At 39.0% G+C, this 27600-nt stretch overlaps 1 pseudogene; it reads left to right on the forward strand.

Moving 5' to 3' along the window:
• Gm5223 (predicted gene 5223) lies at nt 1051-2759 on the forward strand (annotated as a pseudogene).

The raw sequence follows: 27600 nt of genomic DNA on the forward strand, positions 1-27600 counted from the left end.
ATTTATTAAAATTTAATAGGCTCACAGCTAAGTTCACCCCTCCTGTCCTTTGCCTAGCCTAAATGGAATCACCTATCCCCAGGCTCAGAGGACACAGACCTCTAACTCAGCCAGAGACACACCTTCTTTCTAGTTCCCAACTGTTCTCAGGAGCAAATGTTGTGCTCCAGGCTACCCCATCCTATCCACACCCAGAGACAGCCTGACCCAAGGAGGCCCAACATAACCAAGCTCAAAGGAGAGACAGGCTTTGGTCAGAGAAAGCAAGGCCAGTAAACAGCAGAGATAGCAAGATGGCAAGGGACAAGCAGAAAAACATAAGCAAAAGAAATCAATGTCATTTGGCAACATCAGAACCCAGTTCTCCCTAGATACACTAACACAACTGAAAAGCAAGATTCTGATCTAAAATCCCACCTCAAGAATATGATGGGAAGCCTTAAGGAGGGCATTAATAACTCCCTGAAAGTACTACAAGAGAACACATGTAAACAGGTAGAAGCCCTTAAAGAGAAAACACACAAATCCCTTAAAGGAATACAGGAAAACACAATCAGACAGGCAAAGGAATTGAACAAAACCACCCAGGTTCTAAAAGTGGAAATAAAAACAATAAAGAAATCACAAAGGTAGACAACCCAGGAGATGGAAAACCTAGGAAAGAAGTCAGGAGTCACAGATGCAAGCATCACCAACAGAGTACAAGAGATAGAAGAGAGAATCTCAGGTGTAGAAGATATCAAAGAAGACATTGACACAAAAATCAAAGAAAATACAAAGTGCACAAAGTTCCTAACCTAAGACATCCAAGAAATTCAGGACACAATGAAAAGACCAAACCTAATGGTATAAAAGAAAGTGAAGATTGCCAACTCAAAGGGCCAAGGAATATCTTCAATAAAATCATCTAAAAAGCTTCCCTAACCTAAGGAAAGAATGGGCATAAACCTAGAAGCAGCTTACAGAAAGCCAAATAGATTGGATCAAAGAAGAAATTCCTCCCATCATATAATAATTAAAATATCATATGCACAGAAGAAAGAAAGAATATTAAAAGTGCTGCTGCAGTACAGGGTCGCGCTCGCATCTGTCCTTAAGGTTCTCTTCAGTGTCCACAGCACCCTCTTTCCTTCCTTCGCAGAGATCCTACTGCCAGAAGTTCACCACGTCTATTCTCAGGATCCATGCTAGGGAGACCTTTGGCTCCCCTGGGAATCCCACTGTGGAGGTGGATCTATACTCCGCAAAAGGTCTCTTCTGAGCTGCAGTGCCCAGCGGTGCATCCACTGGCATCTACGAGGCCCTAGAACTCTGAGACAATAATAAGACCCGCTTCATGGGGAAGGGTGTCTCACAGGCTGTTGAGCACATCAATAACACTGTTGCACCTGCTCTGGTTAGCAAGAAAGTGAATGTTGTGGAGCAAAAGACGATTGACAAGCTGATGATCGAGGTGGACAGCACCAAGAATAAATCTAAATTTGGTGCAAATGCTATCCTGGGAATGTCCCTGGCTGTCTGTAAAGCTGGTGCCGTGGAAAAGGGGGTGTCCCTTTATCATCACATTGCTGACTTGGCTGGCAACCCTCAAGTCATCCTGCCGGTCCCAGCTTTCAATGTGATCAATGGTGGTTCTCATGCTGGCAACAAGCTGGCCATGCAAGAGTTAATGATCCTGCATGTGGGGGCATCCTCATGGAGCAGAAGTTTACCACAACCTGAAGAACATCAAGGAGAAGTACGTGAAGGATGCCATCAATGTGGGTGATGAGGGTAGATTCTCACCTAACATTCTGGAGAACAAAAAAGCACTGGAGCTGCCCAAGACTGCAATTGCAAAGGCCTGCTACACGGACCAGGTTGTCATCGGCATGGATGTGGCTGCCTCCGAGTTCTACAGGTCTGGCAAGTATGACCTGGACTTTAAGTCTCCAGATGACCCCAGCAGGTACATCACACCCGACCAGCTGGCTGACCTGTACAAGTCCTTCATCCAGAACTACCCAGTGGTGTCCATCGTAGCCCCCTTTGACCAGGACGACTGGGGTGCCTGGCAGAAGTTCATGGCTAGTGCAGACATCCAGGTGGTGGGCGATGACCTCACGTGACCAACCGTAAGCAGATTGTCAAGGCGGTGGGAGAGAAGTCCTGCAACTGCCTCCTGCTTGAAGTGAACCAGATCGGCTCCATGACCACGTCTCTGCAAGTGTGTAAACTGGCCCAGTCCAATGGCTGGCTGGGGCATCATGGTGTCCCACCAATCTGGGGAGACTGAGGACACTTTCATCGCCGACCTGGTGGTGGGGCTCTACTGAGCAGATCAAGACTGGTTCTCCTTGCTGATCTGAGCGTCTGGCCAAATACAATCAGATCCTTAGAATCAAGGAAGAGCTGGGCAGCAAAGCCAAGTTTGCTGGCAGGTCCTTCAGGAACCCCCTGGCCAAGTAAAGCATGGACTGGAGATCCCTGGAGCCACCAGCTGCTAGGTCCTCTGTCCCTGATGTCATCCAGGTGGCTTAAGGCCAGCCCAGTGGGTGCCCCTCCCATGTCACTGCTTCCTTAGACATCCACACCTGACCATCAGAATCCCTGCTGGAGACCTAGATTTGTAATCATGTGATTGGTCTGAATCATTGTTTCTGTCACCTGACTTCCCAGCTAGTATCTGGAGCCCTAGGAACTCCAGAGTAATCTCTAGGGTGCCCACCATCAACACCCCCCCAGTGGTTTTCATGCAAAAATAAAAGCCGCAGAAGCCCCCCACCCCACCCCACCCCCAAAAAAGTAAGAATATTAAAAGCTGTATGGGAAAAGGGTCAAGGAACATATAAAGGCAGACTGATCAGAATTACACCAGACTTCACAACTGAGAAGCCAGAAAATCTTGGGCAGATATCATTCAGACCCTAGTAGAACAAAAATGCCAGCCCAGGCTACTATAGCCAGCAAAACTCTCAATAACCTTAGATGAAGAAACCAAGATATTCCATGACAAAACCAAATTTAAACAATATTGTTCCATCAAACCAACCCTAAAGAGGATAACAGAAGGAAATCTCCAACACAAGGAGGGAAACTACACTCAAGAAATTAATCTTCTCACAACAAACCCATAAAAAGAGAACCACACAAACATAATTCCATCTCTAATAACAAAAATAACTGAAAGCAACAATCATTGGTCTTTAATATCAATAACAATGGACTAAATTCCCCAGTAAAAAAGACATAGGCTAACAGACAGGGTATATAAACACAACTCAGCATTTTGCTGTATATAGGAAACACACATCAGTGACAAAGACAGAAAACTACCTTAGACTAAAAGTCTGAGGAAAAAAATGTCCAAGGAAATGTTCCCAAGAAAGAATCTGGAGTTGCCATTCTAATATCCAATAAAATGGACTTTCAACCAAAGCGTATCAAGTGAGATGGGAAAGGACACTACATACTCATCAAAGGAAGAATTCTCCAAGAGGAAGTGTCAACTCTGAACATATACATCTGAAATGCAAGGGTCCCCTCATTTACAAAAGAATCATTACTAAAGCTGGAAACAAACATTGATCCTCCCACAATAATAGTGGGAGACTTCAGCAACCCACTCTCACCAATGGACAGATCATGGAAACAGAAACTAAACAGAGACACAGTGAAACTAACATAGGTTATGAACCAAATGGATTTAACAGATATCTACAGAACAGTTCACCCTAAAACAAAAGAGTATACCTTCTTCTCAGCATCTCATGGTACCTTCTCCAAAATTGACCATATAATTGGTCACAAAACAAACCTCAACAGATATAAGAAGATGAAAATAATCCCATGTATTTTGTCAGACCACCACTGACTAAGGCTGGTCTTCAATAACAATAAAAAGAACAGAAAACCCACATACTCATGGGAACTGAATAACCCTCTACTCAATGATGAATTTGTAAGGGAAGAAATAAAGAAGGAAATTAAAGACTTTCTAAAATTTAATGAAAATGAAGGCATTACATACCCAAACTTAGGGGGACACAATGAAAGCAGTACTCAGAGGAAAACTCATAGCTCTGAAAGCCTTCATTAAGAAACTGGTTAGATCCTACACTAGCAGCTTAACAGCACATCTGAAAGTTCTAGAACAAAAACAAGCAAATACACCTAGAGGAGTAGATGGCAGGAAATAATAAATCTCAGGGCTGAAATCAACCAAGGAGAAACTAAGAGAACTATACAAAGAGTCACCAAAACAGGGTACAGGTTCTTTGAGAAAATCAACAATAGAGATAAACCCTTAGCCAAACTAACTAGAGGGTACAGAGACAGCATCCTAATTAACAAAATCAGAAATGAAAAGGGAGAGATAACTACCAAAACTGAAGACGTTCAAAAAATTATCAGATCCTACTACAAAAGCCTATAGTCAACAACACTAGAAAGTCTAGATGAAATGAACGATTTTGTAGACAGATACTAAGTACCAAAGTTCAATCAGGATCAGATAAACCATGCAAACAGTCCCATAACCCCTAAGGAAATAGAAGTCATTAAAAGTCTCCCAAACAAAAGAAGCCCAGGACCAGATGGGATTAGTGCAGAATTCTATCAGAACTTCAAAGACCTAATACCAATACTTCTCAAAATATATCATAAAATAGAAACAGAAGGAACACTACCTAATACATTCTATGAAGCCACAGTTACACTAATACCTAAATCACACAAAGACCCAACAAAGAAAGAGAACTTCAGACTCATTTCCCTCATGAATATTGATGCAAAAAATACTCAATAAAATTCTAACAAACTAAATCCAAGAACACATCAGAATGATCATTCACCATGATCAATTAGGCTTCATCCCATGGATGCAGAGAAGGTTCAATGTATGGAAATCCATCAATGTAATCCACCATATAGACAAACTAAAAGAAAAACAAAAAAACAACAACAACAAAAAAAAAAAACCCATCAGATCATCTCATTAGATGCTGAGAAAGCATTTAACAAAATACAAGATCCTTTCATGTTAAAAGTCTTGGAAAGATCAGGAATTGAAGGCCCATACCTAACCATAGTAAAAGCAATATACAACAAAGCAGTAGCCAATATCAAATTAAATATAGAGAAACTTGAAGCAATTCCACTAAAATCAGGAAAAGGACAAGGCTTCCCCCTTTCTCCTTATTTATTCAATATTGTACTCAAAGTTCTAGCCAGACCAATTAGACAACAAAAGGAGGTCAAAGCGATACAATCTGGAAAGGAAGCAGCCCAGATATCACTATTCGCAGATGATATTATATACATAAGTGACCCCCAAAATTCCACTAGAGAACTCCAACAGCTGATAACTTCAACAAAGTAGATAGATATAAAATTAACTCAAACAAATTAGTAGCCACCTTCTACACAAAAGATAAATGATCTGAGAAACAAATTAGGGAAACAACACCCTTCACAATTATTACGAATAATATAAAATATCTTGGTGTAACTCTAGCCAACACGTGAAAGATCTGGCAAGAATGTCAAGTTCTGAAGAAAGAAATCTAAGAAGACCTCAGAAGATGGAAAAATCTCCCATGCCCATGTTTCAGAAGGAGTAGCATAGTGCAAATTGCCATCTTACCAAAAGCAATTTACAGATTCAATGCAATCGTGATCAAAAGTCCAACTCAATTCTTCACAGAGACTCGAGAAAGAGGAATTCTCGAAGTCATCTGGAATAACAAAAAACCTAGGATAGTGAAAACAATTCTCAACAATAGAAGAACTCCTGGGTGAAATCATTATCCCTGACCTCCAGCTGTACTTGCAGGGCAACAGTGATAAAAACCACATGGTATTGGTACAGAGTCAGGTAAGTAGGTCAATTGAAGACCCAGAAACGAACCCACACAGCTATGGTCACTTGATTTTTTTACAAAGAAGCCCAAACCATCCAGTGGATAAAAGAGGGCATTTTCAACAAACGCTACTAGTTCAAATGGTAGTCAGCTTGTAGAAGAATGAAAATTGATCCATTCTTTTCTCCTTGTACAGAGCTAAAGTCCAAGTTGGTCAAGGACCTCCACATAAAATCAGATACACTGAATCTTATACAAGAGAAAGTGGGAAAGAGCTTCAAACACATCAGTTCAAGGGAATTTTTCCTGTGCAGAACTTCAGTGGCTCAGGTTCTAAGATCAACAATTGACAAATGAGACTTCACAAAATTTCAAAGCTTCTGTAAGGCAAATGACAGGGTCAATAAGACAAAACAGCAGCCTATACATTGGAAATAGATCTTTACCAACCCTACATCCAATAGAGGGTTAATATCCAAAATATACAAAGAACTCAAAAAGTTTGACTTCTGAAAACCAAATAACCCAATTTTAAAATGGAGTACAGAGCTAAATAAAGAATTCTCAACTGAGGAATATCGAATGGCTGAGAAGCATTTCAGAAATGTTCAACATCCTTAGTTATCAGAGAAAAGCAAACCAAAATGACTCTGAGATTCCACCTTACACCAATCAGTCGGCTAAGATCAAAAACTCAAGTGATAGCACACATTGAGGATATGGAGAAAGAGGAACACTCTTCCACTGCTGGTGGGATTTCAAGCTGGTATAATGACTTTGGAATTCAATCTGGCTGTTCCTGAGAAAATTAGAAATAGTTCTACATGAAGATCCAGCCTTACCACTACTGAGCATATACTCAAAGATGTTCCAACATGTAACAAGGACACTTGCTCCACTATGTTCATAGCAGCCTTATTTATAATAGCCAGAAGCTGGAAACAACTCAGATGTCCCTCAATGGAAGAATGGATACAGAAAATGTAGTACATTTACACAATAGAATACTACTGAGCTTTTAAAAATGACAATTTCACAAATTCTTTAGCAAATGGATAAAACTAGAAAATTTCATCCTGAGCGAGGTAACCCGGACCCAAAAGGACATACATGGTATGTACTCACTGATAAAGGATATTAGCTCAGAATACCCATGATACAACTCACAGACCACATGAAGCTTAACAAGAAGCAAGTTCAAAGTATAAATGTTCCAATCCTACTTAGAAGGGGGAACAAAGTAATCCTACTTAGAAGGGAGGCAGAGAAAGTGAGGGGGGACCTGGGTGAAAAGAGGGAAGGATAGAAAAAAAAGGTACAGGATCAGGTAGGAGAAGAGATACTTAAGAAATTCAAAGGGCCAGGAGAATTAATAGAAATATGTAGCGGTAGGAGGGTGGGTATCAGGAGAAATCCACTAGAAAGATCCTAGATGCCAGGGATGCAAGTGGCTCCCAGGACACAATGGGTATGACATTAGTCACAATATTCAACATCAAGGAGATAGAACCTGAAGAGACTACCTCCAGTAGATAAACATGGCCCCCAGTCGAGGTATGGGACCACCTACCCATCTCAAAATGTTTAACTCACAATTGTTTCTGTCTAAATGAAATGCAGGGACAAAAATATGGAGCAGAGACTGAAAGAAAGGCCATCCAGAGACTGCCCCACCTTGGGACCTATCCCATCTGCAGACACCAAACCCTGACACTATTGCTGATGCCAAGAAATGCTTGCCAGCAGGAGTTTGGTATAGCTCTACCAGCATCTGACTAACACAGATGCAGATATTCACAGCCAACCAGTGGAATGAGCTCAGGGACCCCAATGGAAGATTTAGGGAAAGAACTAAAAGAGCTGAAGGGGATTGCATCCCCATAGGAAGAACAATATTAACTAAGAGGAGCCTTCAGAGCTCTTGGGGACTAAACCACCAACCAGAGTATACATGAGTTGTCCCACGGCTCCTGCTACAAATGTAGCAGAGGACTGTGTTATCTGGCATGAATGGGAGGAGAAAGGCTTGGTCTTGGGTAGACTTGTTGCTCCAGCAAAGGGGGATGCTAGAGGGTGAGACAATATTTGAGATGTAAATAAATAAGATAATTAATAAAAAAATAAAGAAAACACTTTTACTCACAGACTCTATATCTGTAAATGACTTTGCCAGTGAGGTGTGGATTTTGGAGACAATAGATTGATTCATTTTTTTTATTATTAATTTCATCAGTTAGTCTGTATCTTTTAAATGGTGACTTGAGGGGACAAATAATTTTGTTTCATTTTTTTAAAGGAAGTGTTATCAATTAAGAGTTTTGTTCATAATGAAAGACCTGTTCTCTCTCTCCCTTCCTCCCTTCCCTCTGTCTCTCTCTCAAACACACACACACACAGTACTTGGCTATGAATTCAGTTATGGGTATACAAATGAAAATTTGGCCAATATGAAAATTCCTATTAATTGAACATTTCATTGGCAACTTTAACTCTAAAATCAGAGATAGTATTTAAACAAAATAGAAAAAAAATATCAACAATTAAGTACTATAAAATTGGTTAACTAAAAGACAGAGTTAAGTGGTCTGATAAAATATAACCTCTGCTCACACATAATACAAAGAGTATATTATAGGTATATTTGTTCACCTTATACTTGAATACCACAAATCATGGCAAGCCATTTTCTGTAAGTGAAGTGGTAATACACTTGTGTTATGAAAGTGTTAGCATGCAGGATACTAACCTCAAATCCCATTGTAGCTGGAACCGTGATTCCTTGAAGCAGGAAATTATGGAGAAAACGATGTGTGGGCTTTATGATTTTTAAGTATAAGTTACAAGCATATTTTTTCTGCCACGAATAAAGTAACTGCACACTTTTACATTTGGTAGAGAAAGATAAAGAGGACATAACTTTTCCTATTATCCCTAAAACTATTCTAAATAAAGGGGAAAATTGAATTTTATGGAAAGGGTTTTCCTACAGTTAGTGTATTTCTGAGAGATTTATGCATTTTACATTCTTGTGTAAGATAATTACAATCTTTCCTTATCAGAATTTAAATTGGTAAATACTCATTCTCTGTTGTTATCACCCAAAAGGCATTAGACAATGGAGCCTAATTATCAACAGGATTATGAAGTTCACATCTTATCTTCATTTCAAACAGAAAAAAAATCATTTTCATTCTTTTCAAAATTAATAAAGCAGTCTTCCATTTCTCCTTTCCTATTCTGTCTCTAATCAAGAGAAGACTAGCAGTACGGTATACCAATTATTTGTGGCAAAATGCCATAGTCTCTCTGTATTCCCTTCCTCTTTCTCTTTCTTTCCTTCTTTCTTTCTCTTTCTTTCTTTCTCTCTCTCTCTTCCTTCCTTCCTTCCTTCCTTTCTTTCTTTCTTTCTTTCTTTCTCTCTTTCTTTCTTTCTTTCTTTCTTTCTTTCTTTCTTTCTTCCCTCTCATTATATTATAGACAGCCATTTAGAAACTACTTAACTCATTATTTCAAGTTACAAAATGAGCATCAGTTCCTTTTGTTACATAAGTTATAATGCAAAGCTCTTTTTGATTAAATAATTATCAGGTAATAGAGAAAAATTGGTCAAAATGTAACTAATGCTTTTCCATTTTCAAATTTCATTGCTCTGTCTGTGTGAATTATCAGCATTGAGAACCCGAGTGTGTGTCTAAGTCGCATTCCTAGAGTAGCCTTGGTGATGATGTCTGGTGTTTACTGGATTTGTGCTACCCAGGTGTCCATGTGCACTGGATGCCAAGGACTGTTACCTTTGCAGCTGAGGGACAGTCAGATCAGGTGAATGATTGAGCTAAATAAGTCATAAAAATTTTGTCAGAATTCTATAACAAGAGAAAAGGCAATGTGCTGATGGTATTACCTACATCACTAGCCTTTGATTAACAAATTTGATGGTACTTTCTTATTACTACCACAGTTAAGGGCAATGAGAATTAATTTGCATTTTCATTGTTAAGCTATAGTGTTATTCTCAGTTTCCACTAGGATTATCATTTACAGATTGGTACATGATAAGCAGTAAAAAGGTTGAGTATCTGATAGTTTGTGGAGACCACACAGAAGTACCATTTCTGAAGGGAACTTATACTTTTACTCTGGTAATGATGAATCCTCGTGGCAATAAACGGCAAACATAGGAGGACGAAGTAATACTCTTGGGCTCAACTGGGGAGCTCAATCTAAAATTCGGAAAAAGAAAAAAACAATGCTCTTAGAATTTAACACCTTCCTTCTACTAAAGACATTTATTGTTCCATAATTTATGCCTGTGAGTGAGGGTGGATGTCCTCATTTGCCAACTGCTGACATAACCACTCATTTAATAAAGCCTTCATGTCCTTTACTTAGACAGATATAAGTTAAGATGGATTCAGTGGGAATGGGGGAGAAGTGGCTGGATTCGAGACCTATCTAGACAGTATAGTTGCCAGGAAGTGAACAGAAAAGACAGTGAAGCTTGCGGATAAAATTCAACTTTCAAGAAAAGCCCTTGGTATTGTGAAGATCATTACAGGGGAATGCCAGGGCCAGGAAGTGGGAGTAGGTGGGTTGGGGAGCAGGGCGGAGGGAGGGTATAAGGGGCTTTGGAGATAGCATTTGAAATGTAAATGAAGAAAATATCCAATTAAAAATGCCTTAATTAAAAAGGGGGGTTGAGAGCATATTAGTAGGCAGACAGAAAAAAAGAGGATCTAGGTAGAAAAATAAACTCTCACTTAAAACTAATTGGAGCTAAGTGATGGTGGCACGTGGCAGAGGCAGGCGGATTTCTGAGTTCGAGGCCAGCGTGGTCTACAAAGTGAGTTTCAGGACAGCCAGGGCTACACAGAGAAACCCTGTCTCGAAAAAGCCAAAAACAAAAACAAAAACAAAAACAAACAAACAAACAAACAAAACCAAACCTTTAGATTGCAGATTTATGATTTCTTCTCTATGACAATAGATGGGTGAACTTTTATCCAAGAAAGAGTGGTAGGGACACACTGCCTGTTTTATGGGACTTTCAGATCACTTTTAATTGAAACTGATCAACTTTCCTGTCTTTGTCCAAATTATTACAAGCCAGTCAGATTGGAGGAAGAAAGGAGATCCATCCTATGCATCAAACACGTAAGAAACCAGAATCTAGCCCAGCTTGGATACAGCTTGGGTTCCCATTCCCATAGCGGGAATCTGTTCTTTGTGCATCCTGCTGTGTGATGTGAAGTGCTTTTGCTTTCAGCAATATTTTTCTGGATGCTGTGGCCTGTGCTTTTCCTGATGTTTTTTCTTTGAATTGAAAAAGAAAAAAAGGCCCCTTCCGCTCGACTCGAGACTCGAGCCCCGGGCTACCTTGCCAGCAGAGTCTTGCCCAACACCCACAAGGGTCCACACAGGACTCCCCACGGGACCCTAAGACCTCTGGTCTGCTCATAGAGGCTAACAGAGTCACCTGAAGAACAAGCTCTTAACAGTGACAACTAAAACAGCTAGCTTCAGAGATTACCAGATGGCGAAAGGCAAACGTAAGAATCCTACTAACAGAAATCAAGACCACTCACCATCATCAGAACGCAGCACTCCCACCCCACCTAGTCCTGGGCACCCCAACACAACCGAAAATCTAGACCCAGATTTAAAAACATTTCTCATGATGATGATAGAGGACATCAAGAAGGACTTTCATAAGTCACTTAAAGAATTACAGGAGAGCACTGCTAAAGAGTTACAGGCTCTTAAAGAAAAGCAGGAAAACACAGCCAAACAGGTGATGGAAATGAACAAAACCATACTAGAACTAAAAGGGGAAGTAGACACAATAAAGAAAACCCAAAGCGAGGCAACGCTGGAGATAGAAACACTAGGAAAGAGATCTGGAACCATAGATGCGAGCATCAGCAACAGAATACAAGAAATGGAAGAGAGAATCTCAGGTGCAGAAGATTCCATAGAGAACATCGACACAACAGTCAAAGAAAATACAAAATGCAAAAGGATCCTAACTCAAAACATCCAGGTAATCCAGGACACAATGAGAAGACCAAACCTACGGATAATAGGAATTGATGAGAATGAAGATTTTCAACTTAAAGGGCCAGCTAATATCTTCAACAAAATAATAGAAGAAAACTTCCCAAACATAAAAAAAGAGATGCCCATGATCATACAAGAAGCCTACAGAACTCCAAATAGACTGGACCAGAAAAGAAATTCCTCCCGACACATAATAATCAGAACAACAAATGCACTAAATAAAGATAGAATATTAAAAGCAGTAAGGGAGAAAGGTCAAGTAACATATAAAGGAAGGCCTATCAGAATTACACCAGACTTTTCACCAGAGACTATGAAAGCCAGAAGAGCCTGGACAGATGTTATACAGACACTAAGAGAACACAAATGCCAGCCCAGGCTACTATACCCGGCCAAACTCTCAATTACCATAGATGGAGAAACCAAAGTATTCCACGACAAAACCAAGTTCACACAATATCTTTCCACGAATCCAGCCCTTCAAAGGATAATAACAGAAAAGAAGCAATACAAGGACGGAAATCACGCCCTAGAACAACCAAGAAAGTAATCATTCAACAAACCAAAAAGAAGACAGCCACAAGAACAGAATGCCAACTCTAACAACAAAAATAAAAGGGAGCAACAATTACTTTTCCTTAATATCTCTTAATATCAATGGACTCAATTCCCCAATAAAAAGACATAGACTAACAGACTGGCTACACAAACAGGACCCAACATTCTGCTGCTTACAGGAAACCCATCTCAGGGAAAAAGACAGACACTACCTCAGAGTGAAAGGCTGGAAAACAATTTTCCAAGCAAATGGACTGAAGAAACAAGCTGGAGTAGCCATTTTAATATCGGATAAAATCGACTTCCAACCCAAAGTTATCAAAAAAGACAAGGAGGGACACTTCATACTCATCAAAGGTAAAATCCTCCAAGAGGAACTCTCAATTCTGAATATCTACGCACCAAATGCAAGGGCAGCCACATTCATTAGAGATACTTTAGTAAAGCTCAAAGCATACATTGCACCTCACACAATAATAGTGGGAGACTTCAACACACCACTTTCTTCAAAGGACAGATCGTGGAAACAGAAACTAAACAGGGACACAGTGAAACTAACAGAAGTTATGAAACAAATGGACCTGACAGATATCTACAGAACATTTTATCCTAAAACAAAAGGATATACCTTCTTCTCAGCACCTCACGGGACCTTCTTCAAAATTGACCATATAATTGGTCACAAAACAGGCCTCAATAGATACAAAAATATTGAAATTGTCCCATGTATCCTATCAGACCACCATGGCCTAAGACTGATCTTCAATAACAACATAAATAATGGAAAGCCAACATTCACGTGGAAACTGAATAACACTCTTCTCAATGATACCTTGGTCAAGGAAGGAATAAAGAAAGAAATTAAAGACTTTTTAGAGTTTAATGAAAATGAAGCCACAACGTACCCAAACCTATGGGACACAATGAAAGCATTTCTAAGAGGGAAACTCATAGCGCTGAGTGCCTCCAAGAAGAAACGGGAGACAGCACATACTAGCAGCTTGACAACACATCTAAAAGCCCTAGAAAAAAAGGAAGCAAATTCACCCAAGAGGAGTAGACGGCAGGAAATAATCAAACTCAGGGGTGAAATCAACCAAGTGGAAACAAGAAGAACTATTCAAAGAATTAACCAAACGAGGAGTTGGTTCTTTGAGAAAATCAACAAGATAGATAAACCCTTAGCTAGACTCACTAAAGGACACAGGGACAAAATCCTAATTAACAAAATCAGAAATGAAAAGGGAGACATAACAACAGATCCTGAAGAAATCCAAAACACCATCAGATCCTTCTACAAAAGGCTATACTCAACAAAACTGGAAAACCTGGACGAAATGGACAAATTTCTGGACAGATACCAGGTACCAAAGTTGAATCAGGATCAAGTTGACCACCTAAACAGTCCCATATCACCTAAAGAAATAGAAGCAGTTATTAATAGTCTCCCAACCAAAAAAAGCCCAGGACCAGATGGGTTTAGTGCAGAGTTCTATCAGACCTTCAAAGAAGATCTAATTCCAATTCTGCACAAACTATTTCACAAAATAGAAGTAGAAGGTACTCTACCCAACTCATTTTATGAAGCCACTATTACTCTGATACCTAAACCACAGAAAGATCCAACAAAGATAGAGAATTTCAGACCAATTTCTCTTATGAATATCGATGCAAAAATCCTCAATAAAATTCTCGCTAACCGAATCCAAGAACACATTAAAGCAATCATCCATCCTGACCAAGTAGGTTTTATTCCAGGGATGCAGGGATGGTTTAATATACGAAAATCCATCAATGTAATCCATTATATAAACAAACTCAAAGACAAAAACCACATGATCATCTCGTTAGATGCAGAAAAAGCATTTGACAAGATCCAACACCCATTCATGATAAAAGTTTTGGAAAGATCAGGAATTCAAGGCCCATAGCTAAACATGATAAAAGCAATCTACAGCAAACTAGTAGCCAACATCAAAGTAAATGGAGAGAAGCTGGAAGCAATCCCACTAAAATCAGGGACTAGACAAGGCTGCCCACTTTCTCCCTACCTTTTCAACATAGTACTTGAAGTATTAGCCAGAGCAATTCGACAACAAAAGGAGATCAAGGGGATACAAATTGGAAAAGAGGAAGTCAAAATATCACTTTTTGCAGATGATATGATAGTATATATAAGTGACCCTAAAAATTCTACCAGAGAACTCCTAAACCTGATAAACAGCTTCGGTGAAGTAGCTGGATATAAAATAAACTCAAACAAGTCAATGGCCTTTCTCTATACAAAGAATAAACAGGCTGAGAAAGAAATTAGGGAAACAACACCCTTCTCAATAGTCACAAATAATATAAAATATCTTGGCGTGACTCTAACTAAGGAAGTGAAAGATCTGTATGATAAAAACTTCAAATCTCTGAAGAAAGAAATTAAGGAAGATCTCAGAAGATGGAAAGATCTCCCATGCTCATGGATTGGCAGGATCAACATTGTAAAAATGGCTATCTTGCCAAAAGCAATCTACAGATTCAATGCAATCCCCATCAAAATTCCAACTCAATTCTTCAACGAATTGGAAGGAGCAATTTGCAAATTTGTCTGGAATAACAAAAAACCTAGGATAGCAAAAAGTCTTCTCAAGGATAAAAGAACTTCTGGCGGAATCACCATGCCAGACCTAAAGCTTTACTACAGAGCAATTGTGATAAAAACTGCATGGTACTGGTATAGAGACAGACAAGTAGACCAATGGAATAGAATTGAAGACCCAGAAATGAACCCACACACCTATGGTCACTTGATCTTCGACAAGGGAGCTAAAACCATCCAGTGGAAGAAAGACAGCATTTTCAACAATTGGTGCTGGCACAACTGGTTGTTATCGTGTAGAAGAATGCGAATCGATCCATACTTATCTCCTTGTACTAAGGTCAAATCTAAGTGGATCAAGGAACTTCACATAAAACCAGAGACACTGAAACTTATAGAGGAGAAAGTGGGGAAAAGCCTTGAAGATATGGGCACAGGGGAAAAATTCCTGAACAGAACAGCAATGGCTTGTGCTGTAAGATCGAGAATTGACAAATGGGACCTAATGAAACTCCAAAGTTTCTGCAAGGCAAAAGACACCGTCAATAAGACAAAAAGACCACCAACAGATTGGGAAAGGATCTTTACCTATCCTAAATCAGATAGGGGACTAATATCCAACATATATAAAGAACTCAAGAAGGTGGACTTCAGAAAATCAAATAACCCCATTAAAAAATGGGGCTCAGAACTGAACAAAGAATTCTCACCTGAGGAATACCGAATGGCAGAGAAGCACTTGAAAAAATGTTCAACATCCTTAATCATCAGGGAAGTGCAAATCAAAACAACCCTGAGATTCCACCTCACACCAGTCAGAATGGCTAAGATCAAAAATTCAGGTGACAGCAGATGCTGGCGAGGATGTGGAGAAAGAGGAACACTCCTCCATTGTTGGTGGGAGTGCAGGCTTGTACAACCACTCTGGAAATCAGTCTGGCGGTTCCTCAGAAAACTGGACATAGTACTACCGGAGGATCCAGCAATACCTCTCCTGGGCATATATCCAGAAGATGCCCCAACAGGTAAGAAGGACACATGCTCCACTATGTTCATAGCAGCCTTATTTATAATAGCCAGAAGCTGGAAAGAACCTAGATGCCCCTCAACAGAGGAATGGATACAGAAAATGTGGTACATCTACACAATGGAGTACTACTCAGCTATTAAAAAGAATGAATTTATGAAATTCCTAGCCAAATGGATGGACCTGGAGGGCATCATCCTGAGTGAGGTAACACATTCACAAAGAAACTCACACAATATGTATTCACTGATAAGTGGATATTAGCCCCAAACCTAGGATACCCAAGATATAAGATATAATTTGCTAAACACATGAAACTCAAGAAGAATGAAGACTGAAGTGTGGACACTATGCCCCTCCTTAGATTTGGGAACAAAACACCCATGGAAGGAGTTACAGAGACGGAGTTTGGAGCTGAGATGAAAGGATGGACCATGTAGAGACTGCCATATCCAGGGATCCACCCCATAATCAGCATCCAAACGCTGACACCATTGCATACACTAGCAAGATTTTATTGAAAGGACGCAGATGTAGCTGTCTCTTGTGAGACTATGCCGGGGCCCAGCAAACACAGAAGTGGATGCTCACAGTCAGCTAATGGATGGATCATAGGGCTCCCAATGGAGGAGCTAGAGAAAGTAGCCAAGGAGCTAAAGGGATCTGCAACCCTATAGGTGGAACAACATTATGAGCTAACCAGTACCCCGGAGCTCTTGACTCTAGCTGCATATATATCAAAAGATGGCCTAGTCGGCCATCACTGGAAAGAGAGGCCCATTGGACTTGCAAACTTTATATGCCCCAGTACAGGGGAACACCAGGGCCAAAAAGGGGGAGTGGGTGGGCAGGGGAGTGGGGGTGGGTGGATATGGGGGACTTTTGGTATAGCATTGGAAATGTAAATGAGTTAAATACCTAATAAAAAATGGAAAAAAAAAAAAAAGAAAAGAAAGAAAAAGAAAAAAAGATCCAAACACCTTCCAGCAGTCGTAGACAACATACATCTTAACATTATAAACAGGATCAAGGTGATTTTATATTGTGCAATAAATTATGTCTTCTCATTTAAAATGATGCCTTACTACCAGGCCAATTATATATATCCAATGTTCATCCATTTCTATGATGAATTTGAAGGATCAGATAAAGGTCATTACATAAAATATACTTAGAAGTAAGTAGTTATTAACAGCTTTCAGAAGCCTTATCTGAAGCCTGGTGATTTGGCCATGACTACTTCAAACTAAAATATAAATTAACAGGAATATCAATGGAAAATACCTGAGTGGGTTCCATTTTACATAGATTGAACTCTATGATCATAAAATAACCATCAAGTGTCTTTCATAGATAGGCATTGCCTGCTCAGTTCACCTTCATTGGGTGTGGCCATCACAAAGGTAAAAGACAGTCATATGTTGCAAGGAGTCTGACAGATGAAACATTTCAGTTCCATCCATTCGGCCCAATCAGGATAATCTGTTTTTACAACTGGTTAGCCATTCAATTCTGTCCTGGAGGGGTGGGGGATATTATAAGGTAATATCCAATTTACTATAGATACAATAACATTTCAAATTTTCTATTAAAAAAATCAACTTGCTAATTCTGTATCTCTGTATTGACCTTAACTTCACCTAAGCAATAAAACAACACTTGAACACTTATTCTCATCTATAGGATGTGGCAAAGTAAAGCATATAATTTAAAATAGCACATACATTAAATCTAGAATATTGCAAATATTTATCAGAACTTGGTAGAAAATAAATTTTCCAAAATATGTGTAAGTAATAACACATTTTCCAAAATCACTATTGTTTGATCCTTTTGTACTCTGTAACCCCTTTATCTTTTAGTATAGAGTACTTGGATGGCCAGAATATCTAAGAATCTATTTATTAAATACTCTCACAAGGTTGCTATGGTGACTCTTTTTGTCCCTAACAAATGTTAATGACATTGACATTCATTGAGATGACTTTCCTTTTCTTGGTGCTGTCTTCTTCCTTGGGCAATTTGCTGTGTCATCTCATTATTTTCACGGCTTGAAAGAGGAACCTCGTCCTAAAGCTTAAAGTGGTTTATTGATCTCCAAAGATGAAGTGATTCACTCTCCCTCGCAATCCAGTCCTATAACGAAACTCTGAACAAAATTCTCAACTTCGCTTTTCATGTGAAATTATCTGACATAGCTTTTGCTTATTATTCTTGCAAAATTTATTCAGGTCAAAGTCCAATTCTTAAAACTCATTTTGGATCCTTCTCAACACACAAATCTCTTTAAAGATCCTTAAAATATTTTTGTTTGTACAACACCAGTAATGACTACTAATTTTCCTCAATGATGCTATATAAGTCTGATTTAATTCTTACATTGTATTACCTGCCGTCTGACCAATGTCTGGACTGAAAAATTTGCATATAAGTATATTTTTAAAGATTATACCCCAAGGAACCCTCCAGAATGTACCAGAGACCTGGGAGGTAAGAGACTCTCAGGAATCAGAAGGAGGAACCTTAGATGAAATGCCCAACAGTAGGGAGAGGGACCATGTAGAACCCACCTCCAGCAGGAAGACAGGGCATCAAGTGAGAGATGGGGTTGCCATCCCACAGTCACATCTCTGACCCATAATTGTTCTTGTCTGAAAGAATTACAGGGATGGAAATGGAGAGGAGCCTAAGGAAAAGAAGGTCCACTGACAGGCCTAAAGTGGGATCCAACAAAAGGGTTGGTCCCAAGGCCTGACACTATTACTGAGGCTATGGAGTACTCGCAAAAAGGGACCTATCATGACTGCCCTTCGAAAGACCCAACAAACAGCTGAAAGGGTCAGATGCAGATCTTTGCACTCAACCAATGGACAGAAGCAGCTGACTCCTATTGTTGAATTAGGAAAAAGCTAAAAGAAGCTGAGAAGAAGGGTGATCCTGTAGAAGTACCCAGCAGTCTCAATTAATCTGGACCCTGGATATCTCTCAAACACTGGACCACCAAACAGACAACATACACCAGCTGATATGAGCCCCCACAACACACATACAACAGAGGACTGCCTGGTGTGTGTTCATTCAGAGATGATGCACCTAACCCTCAAGAGACTAGAGGCCCCAGGTGTTTAAAGGTCAGGTGGGGGGGGGGTGGAGAAAGGGGACTTGAAGAGGAGGTGTGGAATGTGGAGCAGTTGGAGGGTGGATGGGAGGTGGGGGAATGGAATATGGAGTGTAAAAAATAAATTAGTTAAAAACAGAGATCGTTGAAAAAAATATTACACCCCAAGACTGTGAAGAGAAATACTTTCGGGAATCCCTAACTATGGGATTAAACAAAGGGTGACCAAAACAATGAAAGGAATCATGCATATTCTAAGTCACCCAAGGAACTGTATTATCTTCTTGTTTCATGAACATGAAGATGAATATTTATTGTCAAGGTTGGCAGCTCTTGAAGGAATCAGCACATGTGTTTATTAGCTCTATTCAGAGGAGATTATCCATAAATACATGATTAATTATGATTTTAGCTTTCCACAAATACTGAAACTATTTTCCTACATATAATTGCTTGTGTACAGAGGTAGTTTTGTGCTTTAGAGATTAATAAAAATAGCCTTTTGCATAGCCGCTACCTGCCAGTAGCCAACACAGGAAGCTAACACACATTTCACATTTTAGTTTTATACAAATGCTTTCCTCAAAATCCTAGGATATAATATTCAAGAAAATATTTAATAAGGCTGTGGAGATAGGTAAAGTGCTTGGTTTGCAAGCATGCAAGTCTGAGTTGAATCCTCTAGAACTCAAGTTGGAAAGCCAGGCAGATACGTGATCTCTGGAGCTCACTGGCCAGCCAGCCTACCCTACTTGGCAAGCTCCAGGAAAATGAGAAATCCTGACTCAAAAAAATAAAGTGAATGGCAGCACACAAGATTACCTTCTGTCCTCTACATGTACATATAAATACATACTGTCACACGTACACCATACCTACCTGCCTCCACATACAAATAGAAAATGTCTACCATTTTTTTTCAATCTTAATAGTAATTATATGGTAAATAACAGATGCTTTCTATTTTTCTTATTTTATTGATAAACTGACAAAAATAGCTGGAATTTTACTATGTTCTTAATTGTGCTGTTTAGTGCAAATTACTATGGAATTACATTCTTTAAAAAGCTTGATATTACCTTTCCTTGCTCATTCATTGACTGATTTGGAAATAGCACCTAAATAACTTTAGGGCTAATTTAATTTTGCTAAGTCTTTAACTTTGCAGAAGAGAGAATTTATGCATACAAAGGTATGGTACATGTGTAAATATGCAAAACGGTCAGATGTTTGTGGAAGGAGTAGCTTGGAACCTAACACTTTTATTCCTTATAAAATTAAGTATTTAATTACCACCCACTCTGTGTGTGTGTGTGTGTGTGTGTGTGTGTGTGTGTGTGTGTCTCAGAGGACAATTTATGAAAGTTAATTCTCTTATTTCACAGTGCAAGTTCCAGGGATCAAACTCAGATCATCAGATGCCTTAACCTGCTGAGCCATCCCAATGGCTCTAGTATGCTTGTATTTGAGTATTTATTCTTTGTCCCTTCTGATAATCACATTATTAGCAATATGTTGTCTTGTTGGAATTGAGGCATGTAGCACCTCTCAAAAACAAGAATAAAGACTACAGCACAAAGCAGCAAGTTGGCTTACATATTTTTTGACATTTAGCTAAGCTAAACATTTCTATGGTTGAGGAATACCATAGGGTCTTGAAATTAATCTTCACAAAATATTAATATAGCATTTTTGCCATATACATGGATTTCTATTAGACAATTTAACACACATGCACAGTTTCTGTGCTTATACAGTGGTTGGTTCCATGTTTTATCTCCCATTAATGCTGTCCCATCAATTCATATCAAAAACAGGAGACAGTAGAAGTGCAATTTAGCCACCTTCCTATATAACTTACCTAATAGGGAACTAGATAAGACAGTGCTAATAAGAAGATGGCCTAGTCCGCCATCATCAGGAAGAGAGGCCCCTTGGTCTTACAAACTTTATATGCCCCAGTACAGGGGAACGCCAGGGCCAAGAAGTGGGAGTGGGTGGGTAGGGGATCTGGGCAGGTGGGAAGGGTACAGGGAACTTTTGAGATAGCATTTGAAATGTAAATAAAGAAAATATCCAATAAAAGAAAAAATGAGTAAATTAAAAAAAATAACCAAAAAAAGAAAAGAAATGAACATGGATGTAAAAATACCCAATAAACAGTATAAGAACTTTAAAAAAAAAAAAAGACAGTGCTAATAATGCTACAATAGGGGGAATCAGTAAAAACTAAAATAAAATTTCCTGGAGAACCTAACAAAAAGCAATGGGCTATTAGCTAAAGGTATTTCATGCAGAGTTTGGCTTTGGATTTTTAAGATGGCTCACTGAATAGCCATTCTATCAGCTGTAGTTGAATTAGGAAAGAAAGAAATACTAAGAGGCAGGTACCATAATACAGTGTAAATAATGTGACTAGTGCTGAGTGTGAGATTAGAGGAAATAAATGATTTTTTAAAAATGAAACCACTCCTCACAAGTCGAAAAAGAAAAGGTCATTTCAGCCAGGAAGAGACTATCCTTTCTGACAGGAGAGGTGGAACTTGGCGTAAGGAACACTTTTATCGATGCAAGAAATAGTTTTGAAGGTGCTTCACAATGTCTTAATTTAGTCTGCATACCTTTCGTGGGCAGATATACAAGCACCTGAAATTACAGAAGGGAACAGGAGGCAAAGAGTAATTAAATACCTAAGGTCATGCAATAAATATGTGGAGAACCTGATATTAGAATTTAGGAATTCTCGTGGACCCAGTGAAATTTCTTGACAACTACGTAATGCAGGGTTCATATTTTGAGAATGTCTCGTTGGAAACAGGCAAGACAGAATTTGTGAAAGAAGTTTGTTTGAGTTTTAGAAATATGATGAAAAAGATTTTGAAAAGAGAAGTTGACATGGTAAAAGGATATAATAGTTTTAGCCAATCAAATGCCATGGAGAAACACAAGTATATTTAAAATATATATATATGGGAAAATGGAAAATACTATGAAAGAAGAGATGCTACAGCAGTTAGGAGTACTAGCTGCTATGGCAGAGGATGTGTTCAGTTGCTAGACTTACATGGTGGCTTCCAACTGCCTGTAACTTCAGGTCCAGAGGATCCAAGGTGCACATGCATACCTCTTTTTAAAAAATTACCCTTTGAGTGTGTGTGTGTGTGTGTGTGTGTGTGTGTGTGTGTGTGTGTGTGTATGTTTTTGTGTGAGAGAAAAAGACAGAGAGAGAAAGAGACAGACAGACACACACACACACACACACATACAGAAAGACAGGGACACACAGATAAAGAGAATATAAAATCCTTGTTCTATAATGAATAAACATAAATAGCCAAAGCAACTTAAGTCCATTCTCTTCTTTATATACTTGGAGTATTGTTAAATTCAGTAGAAACTTCCTTTTTTAGGGTGACGTGCAAAACAGTTTTGTTGAACTAAGAATAGTTGTTACAACAATAACAACAACAAAAGAATAGTTGTAGCAAGTCTTCAGTATATTAAGTGACCTTTACCATTTTTCTTCTCTTGCTTATTTATTGTTCTGGTGGCACTTCTCTAGACCTTTGAAATGGAACATTTTTCTTGTGTAGGAGGGTATCTTTAATAGAATGTAAGTGCTTGAGTCTGCTCATACTCATAGATGCTATAAAGGAGCTCAGGCCAGGAGAAAGAGCCCATAACCAGCTGTTTCATAGCCTGCAATTACAACCTTCATAAATGAATCACTTCCTTTGGCTGGTAGTAGCTAGAACAAGCACAACCTTCTCTGTGTTAGAAGCTATGGAAGCAGTTCTCTGTGGGGGCTTTAACATGGAGGTCTGAGAAATCAGGCATGGAACAACAGTCATCCTGCCTGTCTATAAATGCAAGTTAGCAGCCTGGTGAGCTCATACGAGAAAAGTCATCAAGTCCTTGGTAATGTAATTGGTTTGACTTATTAGGCTGTAGTTTAGAATATAAAAATCCAGCTATAAAACATAATCTGGTGTACAGTGTGCTAATTAACCAGCTGGGTCAGATTTTATAGACTTAATTTTACAGATTTCCTTGAGGACCTAATATAGTTTGATGGCTCAGAGCTGCATCTTCCTCCTGCTAGAACCTAACAGGCATGCCTCCTGTTTTTCTTCTCTGGGATGACACAGCCCTCATCTTTGTTTCTTTTGTTAGTTGATTTCCTTCATACAGAAAGCCCTTTGTAGATATCGATATAAGAGCCACTGCCTTGATGAAGTTCTGAGTTTCCTATTGCAACCTAGACAACTCCTTTCCTGCTATTTTAATGCACATATTGCAGGAGAAGGAATTCCACCTCAGAACCACCACCCCTGGGTGAAATAGAAGAACAGAAATAAAGTAGCAAAAGCAGATTTATTGAAGATTTTTAAAATGGGATTGGTGTAAAAAGAAAAAGAGAGGAAGTGAGAAATCAACCAGCTTTAAACTTTACCCAAAAAAAAAGAAAGAAAGAGAGAGGGGGGGAGGGAGGGAGGGAGGGAGGGAGGAGGGAGGGAGGGAGGGAGGGAAGAAGGAAGGAAGGAAGGAAGGAAGGAAGGAAGGAAGGAAGGAAGGAAGGAAGAAAGGAAGAAAGGAAGAAAGGAAGAAAGGAAGAAAGGAAGAAAGGAAGAAAGAAAAGAAAGCAGTGTGGGTTGTGAGGAGAGGGCAAAGAACAAAAACTGTCCTCATATTTGACTGCAACTATTCCATTATAGAAGCAAGCAGAACAGTATACCAATGCAAGGTCTTTAACTAACTTTTTAATAATAAAGATAGTATTGATTATTGTACTAAAATCATAAGCTATAAAAGAAAAAAATTACCCATATATCCCAAATGTATATCCTGACTGAATATGGCAATGCATTTTTTGTCTATCTCTCTGTTCAAAACCTTCTTTACTTACTCATAGTCACTTTGTGCGCATGCTTTTATATTCTCCCTTACTAGCCATCTTGATCCCATAAACATTTTAGTCAATGTCAGTCTTCTGAAAACAACATCTATACATTTTCATTGATATTTTTAATCTACAGAATTTACACTTTAAAATACTAGAAAGCAAAGGAAATAAAGGTGATTTTGATAGCATCGATATTCATTCTCACATTGAATGTATTATATACATAAAACACTTAATAAGTTCTTAGGTATATGGTTTGTTACATAACAAGATATGACTCTCGTTTTTAAATTCATATGTATGCTTATGCATATACAGGTGGATTTTATTTATTTTGATTAGTTATTTCATTTTATTACATTTTAAATGTTGCCCTCCTCCCTGGTCTCCCCTCCACAAGCTCCTCACCAGCTCCCCCCACCTCTTTGCCTCTAAGACAGTTCTCCCTCACCCACCCATTCGTGCCTCAATCCTCTAGCATTCCCCTATGCTGTAGCATTAAGCCTCCACAGGACTGAGGCCCTTCCCTCCCATTGATGCCAGATAAGGCAGTCCTCTCCTACGTTTGTAGCAGGAGCCATGGAACAACTCATGTATACTCTTGGTTGGTTGTTTAGTCCCTGGGATCTGTATTAATCAGGTGTTGGCAGAGCCTTTCAGAGGACAGTGTTAGCAGGCTCATTAGCAAGAGTGTCAGCATTTGGTGTTTGCAGATAAGATTGATCCCAAGGTGTGGCAGTCTCTGAATGGTCTTTCCTTCCGTCTCTGCTCTTCCCCCACCCCACCCCACCCCAGCATTTCCTTTAGACAGAAACACTTTTAGGTTAAAATTTTTGAGATGAGTGTGTGGCCCCATCCCTCAACTGGGGGCCATGCCTATCTACTGGGGGTGGTCTCTAAAGGTTCTATCTCCTCTCTGTTAGGAATTTTGGCTAGTGTAATTGCCACTGGATCCTGAGAACCTCTTGCTTATCTGGCTTCTAGGACTTTCTAGTACCACCCTCCCACATTTCCTATGCTCCAATGCTACATATTTCTATTCATTCTCCTGACCCTTTGGACTTCTCTCCTGTCTCTTCCCATATCTGGTCCTGCCTCCCCCCCCCCCCTTTCTTTCCTTCGCCCTCCTCTCTCCAGCCCAGGTCCCTCCTTCCCTATACCTCTCTAGATTATTTTGTTCCCCCTTCTAAGTAGGACTGAAGCATCCACACTTTGGTCTTCCTTCTTGTTAAGCTTCATATAGTCTGTAAGTTGTATCATGGGTATTCTGAACTTTTGAGCTAATATCCACTTATCAGTGAGTACATATCATGTATGCCCCTTTGGGTCTGGGTTATCTCACTCAGGATGATATTCTCTAGTTTATCCATTTGCCTACAAATTTCATGAAGTCCTTGTTTTAATAACTGAGTAATATTCCATTGTATAAATGTATCACATTTTATATATGCATTCTTCCATTGAGGGACATCTGGATTGTTTCCAGATTCTGGATATTATAAATAAGGCTGCTATAAACATAGTGGAGCGTATGTCCTTGTTATATGTTGGAGCATCTTTTGAGTATATACCCAGTGGTGGCATAGCTGGGTCTTTGGGTTTGAACTCTTTCCACTTTTCTGAGAAACAGATAGTTTTATCAGCTTGTAATTCAACCAAAAATGGAGGAGTGTTCCTCTTTCTTTACATCCTTGCCAGCATCTACTGTCACCTGAGTTTTTTATCTTAGCCATTCTGATTGGTGTAAGGTGGAATCTCAGAGTCATTTTAGTTTGCATTTCTCTGATGACTAAGGATGTTGAACATTTCTCTGGGTGCTTCTTGGCTATTTGGGATTCCTCAGTTGAGGATTCTTTGTTTAGCTCCATACCACATTTTTATTAGGGTTCTTTGGTTTTCTGGAGTCTTACTTCTTGAATGAGTTCTTTGTATATTTTGGATATTAACTCTCTATTGGATGTAGGCATGGTAAAGATTTCTTCCCAATCCTTAGGTTGCTGTTTTGTCCTATTGACTGTGTCCCTTGCTTTGCAAGAACTTTTCAGTTTCACGAGGTCCCATTTGTCAATTGCTGATCTTAGAACTTGAGCCATTTGTATTCTGTTCAGAAAATTTTTTCCTGTGCTGATGTGTTCGAGGCTCTTTTCCACTTTCTATTCTATTAGTTTCAGCATATTTGGTTTTATGTTGAGGTCCTTGATCCACTTGGACTTAAGCTTTGTACAGGGGATAAAAATGGATCCATTTGTGTTCTTCTACATGCACACCTCCTGTTAGACCAGCACAATTTGTTGAAAATGATACCTTTTTTCCACTGGATGGTTTGATGTATTTGTCATAGATCAAGTGACCATAGGTGTGTGGGCTCCTTTCTGGGTCTTTAATTCTATTCTATTGATCTACCTCTCTGTCTCTGTACCAATACCACGTAGTCTTTATCACTATTTCTCTGTAGTATAGCCTGAGGTCAAGGATGGTGATTCTCCCAGACTTTCTTTTAATTTTTGAGAACAGTTTTCACTCTCCTGGGTTTTTTTTTTTTTGTTGTTGTTGTTATTATTCCAGATGAATTTGAGAATTGCTTTTTCTATCTCTGTGAAGAATTGAGTAAGACTTTTAATGGAGATTGTATTGAATCTGAAGATTGCCTTTGGTAAAATGGCCATTTTCATTATATTAATCCTACCAGTCCATGAGCAAGGGAGATCTTTCTATCTTCTGAATTTTTTGATTGCTTTCTTCAGAAACTTGAAGTTATAGAGATCTTTCATTTCTTTGGTTAAGGTTACACCAAGACATTTGATATTATTTCCCTAATTTCTTTCTCAGCCCATTTATCCTTTGAGCAGAGGAAGGCTACTGATTTGTTAGATTTAATTTTATATTCAGCTGCCTTGCTAAAGTTGTTCATCCACTCTAGGACTTCTACAGTAAAATTTTTGGGGTCTCTTATGTATACTATCATATCATCTGCAAATAGTGATACCTTGACTTCTTCCTTTCCAATTTGTATCCATTCGATCTTTTTTTGCTGTCTAATTGCTCTAGTTAGAACTTCAAGTACTATATTGAGTAGATAGGGATAGAGTAGGCAGACTTGTCTTATCTTTGATTTTAGTGGGATTGTTTCAAGTTTCTCTCCATTTAGTTTAATGTTGGCAATTAGTTTGCTGTATATTGCTTTTATTATTTTTAGGTATGTGCCTTGAAATTCTGATCTTTCCAAGATTTTTAACATGAAGGGGTTTTGTGTTTTGTCAAAGACTTTTTCAACCTCTAATCTAATCGTGTAACTTTATTCTTTGAGTTTGTTAATATAGTGGATTATGTTGAACCATCCCTGTATCCCTGGCATGAAGTCTACTTTGCAAGAATATTTTTGAGTACTGAGTTTTCTTTAAATGCAAGAAATTTGGAGCAAACCTATGAAAGGCAATATCTTATCTTCTCCTACGTTTGAACAGGTTCACTTGAAATGCCTTCGTTTCCATGGTGTTTCTGAACTTGCTATCA

Source organism: Mus musculus, chromosome 17, assembly GCF_000001635.26.
Source record: "Mus musculus strain C57BL/6J chromosome 17, GRCm38.p6 C57BL/6J".
NCBI classification, from domain to species: Eukaryota; Metazoa; Chordata; class Mammalia; order Rodentia; family Muridae; genus Mus; species Mus musculus.